Genomic DNA, 12,080 nt, shown 5'->3' on the forward strand with positions numbered 1-12,080 from the left:
TCTAAATGACCATATAATTTCCTTAAAATAGTACATTTCGTCAGTTTACATTTTATATGTTTTATATGTTCTATTATGAATAACATATAGGTTTATGAGATTTGTAAATCATTGCATTCTGTTTTTCTATTTACATTTTACAAAGCATCCCAACTTTTGGGGAATTGGTTGTAGTTTTAAACTAGATAAGGACCAAATAAAACTACGTGAACAAGAATAGTAAGTATACCGAATAACCGAAGAGTCCTTCCTTCTGCAACCCAACCATTAAAGTACAGGTATTTGATGACATTTTAAAGCTAGAAACAAAATTGCATTTAAGGTGTTGGTATAAAATATATATATAAAATATCTGCCATTGTCCCTGTGTTTGTAAATGTTTCAAATAGCACAAAGCTGAATTTCCCAAATATCTCCATCTAATCGTTTCCATGTGGTTTTGGAGAAGGTGTGTACCAACACAAGCTGCCCACTGGAGGGTGCCTGAAATGCATTGAAGTTTTGATTAGTGAAAATATCCTTGAACCCATGCATTTAAGTGCACATACACTAAGTGAGGAAACACTCACATTCCTCTACACACAATAAAAAAGGTTAAATATACCTAACTGCATAAAGCAATAATGCCCACACTATTTTACTTTTCTAACCATAGTGATATTTCTCCAACCTCACAAATTGTTAGGAACGTTATGAAGACTCTAGACTGATTTAAAGTGAATGTCCTATAAAGTAATAGTTCCTTTAGAAGCCATGGTGGCCTAATCGAATCAGAGACTCTGCGATGATTGTACCGGGGCACCACATCCCTGGAGGGATGAAGAGCTAGGATTGGACTGTCTGGTTGAGTGATTATGTGTCTGCATAAAATGTGAGCTCATGGATAGAGCTTGTAACATTGGTTCTGAAAAGTTAAAGATAAGAAAGTAGAAGGTTGTGATAGAATTTTCACTGAACACATCTTTCATGTTTTTTACTTTAAATTCCTCTCTCCTCTCCTTCCCTTCACTCTGCTCTATTTCACTGTTATGTTAGGCAGAACATGAGTGGTCAGAGGAGCATCATGTCTACTTGTCACAGTTCCAGTTCATCCCTACGTACACAGTACACTTTATCCCTTCAAGGGACAGACATACACAGTTACCTAACAGCCATAATCCCCTGGATTTAAGCCCACTGCTGTGAATATACAAGCACTAACACAATGCTGCAAAGGAGGTGAGGAGAAGACCTTGTTAAGAGTTCCATTCATAATTGTCTTTTTGCTCTCACAGATACAGCTGTATGCTGACAATTCAATTAACAAAATGGAGCATAAAGCAAAGGAGACTGCCTCTAGGTCCTGAACATGCAGCAAGCAAGAAAACACACACATGAGTCAGCTCTGGACAACAGAGGGCTGGGACCCTAAGGGAGACACACAGAGGAAGTCCATTATCTGGTGGTCACACACTTTTGTTTCCTCTTCTAACTCACTATCATCTTTATTCACTAACACACAGACACACACAGACAAGCCATTGGACACTATTTATAGGCCTGATAAGGCAGTATGAACCAGACCAAAGTGAAGCCATGAAGCAGAAAGTGGGCAATGAGATCAACCATAAGCAAGTACAGAAAAATCATAGATATACATCAATACATTTGTACACATTAAAATGTATAAACTGACAAATACACAATCCTACACAAGCTATTGTTTCACATTAACAAATGGTAACACACATCAAGTGTTTTATCTTTAATTTTTATCTAAATTCTCTGAGTTGTGTCAGGGCACAGATGGTTTTTTAAAACAGAAACTGCCGGGGGCTGCATACTGATGATGTAACAGTGATCTCAGTGAATAAAGCATCTTTTCCTGGGCCAGCACACATATGTAAGGTATGATGCCCGACGAGGTGTACATTATCCCCTGATAATGGATGATACAGAGGCGTGAACCGTCCGAGGCGCATCGGAGTCCATTATCAGGTGATAATGGACACCTCGAAGGGCATTATTCTGCTTATACCATGGTCACTGGCAAATTTTTTTTTACAAACATTAATTTATGTTTTAATGTGTTTTGCAATAGAAATGTAACAGTTTCCAACGTTAGCCAACTCTGACATTTCTAGTCCGCTCAGCTCATAGAACCAACACAGGCTTTCCTTTGGCTGAGCTTTTAGCCAGAAGGCTAACGTTATGCTAGCAAGATTCAAAGGCAGTAACATTGTGTACGGTTGACACACCGTAAATATAATTGAACAGTATGTTTGACAAGAAGATTAGCTGGCTAACCTGAGGCCTGTTCCATAAAGTGAGTTTACCAAATAAGCCAGACTTATTGTTGTTAACTACCCATCCAAATTCGAATGAAAAAAAACACAGAAAAGTATGCTAAATTAGGCTTTGAAATTGCGACAAAATCAGCAGTCTTCTCTACTTGAGACTGGGGGGGCATGTCACCTGAAGGAGCTGAAGCTCCACCCCCTCGAATTTATTGAATTTAGCGACAACAGCAACACTAGATAAATCCATTGCAGATATCAGAACAGACCTACCTGCAGTCTCTGAGTTTTTATGTTAATTACTTTGTCTTACCAGCTGAGTAACAGAATGCAACCGTCTGTAATCTGACGTAGATAGGTCACTGTGACATAGATAGGTTGGGTTTTTGCCCTCCATATACAACATCTTTGATGAAAACAAGAGAGAAACTGTTCAACAAACTAACTCCACATTTCAGTGCAACAAAGTTTTCACGCTTTGCACATGCTTTCCGGAACTCAATCACACAATAACACTGTACTGAACTGTAAGTAAAGTTAAAGGGGTCATTGACTGGGTTTTGGGGGTATTTCCCACTGTTCCTCCAAATAGGGTATGTAACATTGGTTGGGCTGAAAATGGCGCAGGTGCGGTTCTATGAGCCCTGATGCATCCTGTGAAATAGCCCCAGTATGAAACGCTAGGTTTTCTCCTTTTTATGGTATGCTCATGAATATATTGATTAGCTGTGCGCTGATTGGTTGGTTTACAACAAGTGAAGCTGCAAAGCAAAGATGCAACACAGCCAACAGCACTCACTGAAACATTGAAGGTGGATACTTGAAATAAAAACGTATAAATAAATATATCGTGTCTACACAACACTGTTTTCAAAAGATTGGCTAGATATCATTTGAAATAATAATTGCATCTTGTACAATGTGTATTTTTTTATATTTGTATTTTTATATAGAAAAAACTTAGATTTTATTTTATATTTTATTGTACATTTTACTTTAATTCTAATTCCACTTAGTTATTGCTAGTTGTGTACCCTTATAAATAATTAGTTCTCATATTTAATTTAAGATTCCTATGTGTTTAATGTATACACCTTCCTACCAAAGCAAATTCCTTGTCTGTGCAAACTTTCATGGCGAATAAAACCCATTCTGATTCTGATAACATTAGTTGTTTCCACTTCTGTTGTCGAAGAAAACAGGATCAACTTAGGTGGGCAACGTTAGCACTACAGCTTAGCAAACAAATTATCGTGATTCAACTCAGCTTCTAGCTAGCTCTAGCTATCTTGCAGAAAAATAGATCTGGACAAACATACATCTTGAATTGCACATTTACATGACAACACAGGTTATTTATTTGAATAAAACACAGTCAAGAACATAAAATAACATTAGCCCCATTACCAATAAACGACATCATCACACATTCTACAGATACAATATACAGGCAGGATACGTTAGCATTGCTAATAACTGTTAGCGACAACATCATACTACTGCTTGCGGTTGTGATGAACATAAGGTCGGAACAGCACCTCTTTTCAGCAACAACTTCATAGCAAATCCTGCTTTACATTGTCCCAGGTTTTCAAAAACTGTCCTTGGTGAAATGGTTCGAGCAAATGTATAATTGAGGGTCGAACTGCAAAGGGATCTTCTCATAGACAAACATCACAACCCGTCGAGTATTTGGTTCCTTAGGAAGACTCTGAATAGTGTCAGCATTTCCTGTACAGCCTGGAACACTGCATTTACGATGGTCTATTTTCAAAATCTTTTAAAAATGTCCACACTTTCTCCTTTGTAATACCCGTGGAAGTAAACAGAGCAGCGCGCAGCTAAACTAGTGTCTGAGATCATGAGCCAGAACACCAGAGGGCTGGTCTGTATGTAATTGTTGGGGCGTGACAAAGGTTGCTACATTTGTGATGTCACAAATTCAGCTTTTTCGAAACCGATTGTTTTACAGCTGCAGTTTCAAGTTGTGAGATTTAGATAGGAAAGAGGTGTCAATGGACTTTGAAGTTCACTGTATGTCCATTTTACCCACCGAACTGTCGTTATTCAACTGTAATCAAATTACACATTTATGTAACCTTTAATCAAAGAATAAATATCATTCACGTCTTATTGCTAAACCTAGAAGTCACGCAAAAGTAATAAACAAACACAAATCCTTTCTGTTTTCTTTTCGGAGCGTATGTATTCAGATCACGTGAAAAATGATCCAAAGACTCAGATCTGAAGACACAGTTGTGGTTTCTTAGGGTTTGGTTTTCTCTACCAGTACTGAGCCTATGCAGGTCACGTGAAAAATTATTCAAAGACTCGTACCCGAACAAAGGAATCATTACCCTTCTGACCGTGTCTTTGGGTTAAAGATTCATTCCTCTGCCAACCAAGTCTTCGGGTTAAAGATTCGGTCCTCTGACCCCAGGACAGCTTCATCCAGCTGGCCTGCCCTGTCTGCAGGCCCTGCCTGCCCCTGCCTGCCAGCCCTCCAGAGATAGACAGTCACCCCACAGACACAATAGCTCTGCAGACTGCATTTTTGAGGACATTGATGAAAAAGGACATACCAACATTTTTCACTTTGATAAAAATCTAAATGTTTAATCCTTTCCATGTCCCAGCATGCCAAGTTGCTGACTTTTAGGGCCCTATCTTGCAACCAGCACAATTGTCTTGGTCAACGACGCAAGTGTGATTACGAGTTTGCATTCGACGCAAAGCCAACTTTTCCCTCCACAGACGCACGTTGAAATGACTTTGCGCTCCCGTGGGCGGTTCAGCAAAAAAGGAGGCGTGCAAACGTTCCCTGGTGCTATTTTGCAGTTTCCGAAAAACAATTCCACCACTGACCAGCAAAAACGTAGTCTAAAGTCAATGGCGTATTATTCAGATGCAATTTTAAGGGCGCAAGCTTGGTCCGTGCGCACTGCTGGCGAGGCAGCGGCCAGGGTCATTCTGCGAAGCTATGTTACATTGTTTTGATTTATGGCGTGTTACATTTCTTCAATGATTATACAAAGATTTCCATGAGTAATCTCTATATAAGTGAACTTGATTTGTAACAATTGTGGCAATTTCCTCCCACGCCTGTTTAACCTAAGCTAATTTGGTTTGGTTTTATTCTCCCATCTCCATCACGATCAGAATCAGAATTTGGTTTATTCGCCATGTAGCCTATGTTACACAAACACGGAATTTACTGTGGCAGGAAGGCGCAAACAATAAACATATAGGGCCTACCGGTCTTAAATTAAGTAAAAAAAAGTACAATAGTTAAACTAATTCTAAGAACTAAACAATTAAAAAATATAAGAATTAAAAAAATAAAATATATATAAAAATAAGAATTTGAATGAGCAGCATGAGCGGGCAATTTAGTGCAATGAGAAAACTTCTCTGCCTTTCCCATACAATGTAATTTCTCTTTCTTTAACGGCCCTGATGAGAACGTCAGTCTCCTCGACTGTGAACCGCTCCTGGCGTGTCGCCCTATTGTGTTTTGAAGATAAGATCATGCTACATCTTGTCATTGTATCGGATATTGTGGCTCATGTATGTAAAAGTAGTTTTTTGATCGATATTGTGAGATTGCTTTGGACATTGTAAAAGTCCTTTCCCCACTTGTCCAGTTACATACACTTGCAGAAGTGCCAGTGGTCCAGTGGGTTCGAGTGTAGTATTTGCATCTTCAAATCAACAAGGTTTGCTCTTTCTAACTTCGCTTTTCTCCATCTTTCCAACTCCTTTAACCCTTTTCCACTCTGTTCTTCCATCTCCTTTCTCTTGTTCTCCGGCCATTCCTGCCTTCATCTATTCTGTTCCATGCTGATAACATTCACTTCCCCAGTCTGGGCTTAAATTGCAGTCAGGAAGTAGGAAAATCAGACCATGTGTTCGTGATTGTTGACAATAATTATGGTATGCGTATGTGCTGCATACATTATAAATAGTATATCTAAAGTAAAAATACATATGTTCTATTGTTCTACAGCCCTATTGTTTTAGCTATGTATTATTATTGTCATTATTTTCCTCCTGAACTCAGCCCGTGAACTTGAAATTATTGTTGCTCTCTAGCAAGCATTTCCAAAACCTAACCAAATTATGTCCTTAGAAACATGAATCCAAAACACTTCATGGTGACAATATAGCAACTAATAGACTAATACAACTTGAAATGTTATGAAATCCAATAAAAATCACAGAAAACAGCTAAGCAAGTCAAACTTTGAGATGTCTACCGCATCCCTCTAAAAATGACAAAATGACACCTTTCAAGACTGAATGAACCTTTACCAAATTGACCATTCTAGATCTACAAGCAGTTGTCTCCCAACTAATCTGTTTGGCCTCACAACTCTAAACTTAAGTGGGTGCATATAAGAAACATATTTACAAAATGTTAGTATGCTCAATCTTGAATCCAAACACAATGTACTACATTAATATGGTGTACTCCTCTGCTTTTAATAATAAGGGAACATACATTCTTATAATGCTTTTATTAGACTAATCACAAAACATTCAGGAAAAAAGCTGTCTGCTAATATCTACACACCGGAAGTTATGCTCTATTGTTTGGTAACAGCCCTGGACATATTGTACCTTCCAGTTTTCAATAATAGCAGTGATATTTTGGAATACTTCTAGTCCTTGAATATCTGTTACATTTACTGTAAGAGTACTTTGCTTTCTATATAAAATTATTTGTATTTTATGTTTATTTCATCTCAATGTATGTAATGACCCTCACAATGCTGCTTTTAGCTTCATTTTCATTTTGTTTTTACAGACACAAGTACAATCAACAACAAAAAATAAGTGACAGTGACATATTCCATTTTGGTTTTGTCCACTTTGTGTCATTTTGAGCACAAAGGTAGGTTTGTAAATAGCACAATCTAACATGTATGACAATACCCTTACAAGAAAAACTTTGGTTCCTCTCTCTCTCTCTCTCTCTCTCTCTCTCTCTCTCTCTCTCTCTCTCTCTCTCACACACACAGTTTATCTGAGGCTGGATTTAGAGTGATGGCTAACCTCAGTAAGGGTCTCGAGAGCCAGAGACCTACTGTTCAGATTATTATTTTATTTTTTTGTGGAGAACATGATAAAGTTAGGCCTAATGGGACATTCACACAAGGAGCATCAGGGTACATTATTTTGATGCTCTACCCGGTCAGCCTTGAGCTTTTCAGTCTGTTTGTGCATAGAAGGTTTCAAATGCTGCTAGCTAGCTAGCTATGTTTAGGTCCTAGCATCCACATTTACACAACCTGGTTCATGTAAAACAGAATAAACATTAGCCATTACAACCGTAGCTATCACAACCTTCCCTCTTGTACCAGTTTTTTTTTTATCCATGTTTTGTTTATACCAAGATAAATACAGGTGCATACGTTCATCAGAGATACGAAGAAGTGGAACACCAGTATGGTTCCATATGTGTATCAGTATCGTTCGCCACACCCTTCCGTCACCAAAAAGTTGATTATGTTTCAAATTTCTCCATGCTTGACACTCCTGACACTTTGACAACCTGCAGCGTTTCCCATTAATCCTGACTGGACACTGATACATAGTACACACTTGATTTGGTCATTACCTACCCTTGATATTATGGTCAGGACCTAGATTATTCAAATATCAAATTTTACAGAACATTTTGAAAATAAATGTACTACTATGAAAGGTATCCAGCCATTGTTCAAACTTAAATAAATTAAAGCTTTTGTGAAGACTGTGCCAATTTATAAATCATCATCCTCCAACTCTACTGGAAATGTACCCCAATTATATTCCCATTCTTTGTGCAACAATTGGAAATACATCTTCAAAAAAGGTATTCCAGTAAACATATCTAGCTGTCGAAGTAGTCAAGTGCAGGATATCCTGACTCCAGTTATTGCCATCCACATACACAAACCCTCAGTGCGACCCAAAACACAAGTACCCTAGTATTGGATTGTTCCATTATGTCACGAAGAGTACCTTTAAACACACTTACTCCATGTCCCTCCCTTAATGGTTTCTCTATGTAATCTCTCTTACAATACATAATCACTCTTCAGTCTTTAATACTGTACTTACAAAAGTATATAGGAAAACCCAATCTCTCTGTACCAAACTGAACAACATCACAGCACTTTCAGTAAGAGCAAAGTAACATTCTAGTTACCTGTTCCATCTCTTCAGCAGGACTCCAGGTGACTCAAAGTCTGAGACATTGCAAGAATTCTCTTCGGATACACATTAAAGAGACAATCAAGCAAGGATATATCCCTCCTATCTTTTTCTGGAACCAGCATCTCCCATCATCACATCTCCAAACTCTCTTTCTTTCTTGACAACCCCACAGCCAATGTCTTCTGGCTGAGTGGCTTGTTCCTCTGTGTTAAACAAACACAGACCTTTTCCTGTCACTCTCTCTCTCTCTTTCCAGCTTGACTGCAGTCCCACTCTTCTCTACCTTACTGTTTTATCTCGCAACAAGGTCGTCTTGCTGCTTGATGCCACTTTCCGGTCACCATCGCTTCCCCTTGTTCTCTTTCCTCCCCTCCCCCTCTACTTCACTGTACATATGCATGGCATTAGAAAGAGTGGAAGAGAGAGAGAGGATCAGAGGGATAGTAAGTAGGAGACCATGTGACATGCAGCATAGTGTAGTAGGATTCCGTACCAGCTGTTGTGCTCATTCCTTCATATAGATTGAATGAGATAGGCTTCAACAGTCACTCCTTTTTGCCTGGTTAACATCACAAACTGTGGGTTCATGTCTTCCCCAAAGGATTCTAGGATTTATTGTATTAATGAACACTTACAGTTGAGCATATTTAAATCATTGTATTTTAGTTTTAGAGACCAATATTTTGTAAATACTTAGGAATAAGCTAACTTCAGGGAATGAGTGTGAAAATGGTTTACACAAAGTTTCAACCACACAGAATTTTTATTACGTATTGTTATTTTGGATACATTATCCATACACATGCACAACCTAATCTATTTCTGTAATCAGGAAGGGGACATCCTTTGGTGTTTCCTTCTCAGTGTTTAACTGGAAACTCCCTCCTCTAAACAACAGGAACTGGGCATGCAACGTAGCCTAACTAGAAACTGATCATATTATTTAATGTTCAGATCATGTACTCGTTGTAATCAAATACATTTAGACAGAAAAAGATCACAGGTTGCTGAGAATTTAGATACAAATAAATGTAATCAACTAAAATGGTAACAAATTAAATGTTGGGGGTAATTACTACAGATGGCTAAAGAAGTGCTATGTGTACATATCAAAGACCTATTGGTTAACAAATGAGGCATGCACCTATTAAAGTCCATTTTAATGTATACTATTAAGATTTTTGTTTAAATTGTTTCACTTTGTGAGGACAAAATAAATATGAATTGGTGCAAAGCGCCATCTAGTGTACATGTAACTGTCTTGAAGAGACAGGTTTTAGTTATGTAAGAATTATTTCATGTAAAGTCATCTGTTTTCATTTAACAAAGGATTTTAATAATAAGGTATACTAACTTAGAAATATGTTTTGGTCAGTGCTTTAATGTTTTTATTTGGAAAGTGTGTTTTATTTGGTCGAGTCATGTGATCAGAGCTACAAAAGGTTAAACGGGGCCTTGTGGGTCAGAGAAGAGATGTTAGGTGCGTTTGACATGGACTGACTCCATGCAGCGCGGCAGCCAGCTGCAGGTGGCTGACTTGAAACAGAGAATTCTGGTTAGACTTTTTGTCCGACTTGAGATGGCGCCGAGGCTAGGTCACTGTGACGTAGCCATCAAAGTACCGTGAGATCGTTTCGAGAACTGCCGGCTGTGTAGCCGAGCGCATTTTCTCAAGAGCAACTGCACGGGTTCTAATGACGATACAGCTATTTCATGATTGGCTAGACTCACACACAACAACTTTGATGCGTGTTTTGTAATTATTCTGACACCTTCAGTTTAGCCAATGCTCAAATCCGGACCAAACAGTTTAATTGAGTTAAAAATGTGTTGAAGAAAGGGTTATGGTCCGCCTCTTCACTAACGGAAAGACTAAGTTTAATTATAAATAAAGTCAAGTAAGCAAACAGCGCTTGATTGCCCATGACTGACGTCAATGCAGCAAACCACGAGAAGCTGTAATGTCCGACTTCACAGAGACATTTTTAACTCTTCCCCAACTGCAAGCAGATATTCTCGCCGGTCGTTTCATGCAGCCGCAGTGCATGTCGAACGCACCTAATGGCTGCAGAAGAAACTCACAAGCAACTAAAATCTGCACATGGTTCAACAAAGGCATACACTGTGTTTTATTTTATTTTGCCATCATTGTGTTTTATATTTGATTGGAGCCATCATAATGTAATTAAGTTTGTACAGTGATTACGTTTGTGCATGTTTTATTGTATGCTGCGCCATTTAGCCCACCCAAAATGGTAGGTCAATAATTAAAACCTTTGTCTTTTAATTTCTTAGTTTTTTAGGACTGCTTTCCCCAATGCTGCAACGCCAAGCAACGTACAAGCTGGTTTTAGATGTACAGGCATCTGGCCTTTCAATCCAGACATTTTCCAGGAGTGTGAGTATACACTGGTCAGCCTAAACTTTGTCAATCTGTTCATGAAAATAATTAATTTCAGCCTAAACCGTACAACGGAACATTCAATCGAATTCAACCAACGCAATCGCTGCTTTACAAAGACAAACACAGTCTAGAAGGTGCTGTACTGTAGTAGTACAAATTACCGGGGCAGCTTCTCCACACAGGGCTATTTCGTGTTGTTACTGACAATGATCACTACCACTGAGCTTTTTATGAATGAGGGATTTTCCCCTAAATAAATGTCAAGATTATTTTAGTTTTGGGGGGCATATTTTCAGTTAGCAGATGGTACTATTTGAATTGCGATTCCATCTGAGATAGCTACTACCGGTAATGTCGTTGTTAGAATAAGCTTCAAAGGGGGTTCTTTATTTATGAATGAATGCAATATGAGTAGGCTAAATGCCTAAAAAATCACAAGAAGGGAAAACCTAAAAATACGTTTGAGTCATAACGTAAGGGGTCCCATTATTGTCCACCTAGCGCTCGATGCTCGTTATAAATTTTACCAAAATGTCGTTATAATACACATAAAAAATGTTATGTCACAGCATTGTTCTTTGATATATAGATACACACCTATAACATTCCGGTTTTAAAATCCTATCAGGATATGCCTAGAAATGTTACTTTCATGATTTTAGCAGTTAGCCAGGGGGTCCCATTATCGTCCAGCCAATCACTTTCAATGGAGAAATGTCAGTTTCAATACGGTTTGAGAGCGTATTTACCTACTCAAATCTCAATTTAAGAAGCCGTCATTTGGTGTGAAGCAATATAAGATGTGTACATATCGACAACTTACTTTCTTTCGTTGCTGCTGCATATCTTCTTTAAGAAATAAACTGAAAAAACGGTTGTGGACGATAATGGGGCCCCGAATGTTGGAGAGTTAGGGTGGACGATAATGGGGCCGCTCACTCTAGAGATTGGGTCCAGTTTTACACTGGTCTGCCAAATGTATACGTTTTGATTCAACTATGAGGCTGCTCCCTCTGGCAGGGGAAATGAGACGAGAACTATTTCATTCTACTCTTCACTTAACAGTGTGTTTACATTGCAGCGATAGTCATCGCTCGCCTTCCCACAGTTCACCACGCTCGGGGGCGTATCTAACAGATTAATGTAGCTAGAATTGTAGTTCTCCAAAGTCACTGTTGTCATGGCCAAGTGTGCAGACT

Source organism: Hypomesus nipponensis, chromosome 13, assembly GCF_054491055.1.
Source record: "Hypomesus nipponensis isolate SF chromosome 13, ASM5449105v1, whole genome shotgun sequence".
NCBI classification, from domain to species: domain Eukaryota; kingdom Metazoa; phylum Chordata; class Actinopteri; order Osmeriformes; family Osmeridae; genus Hypomesus; species Hypomesus nipponensis.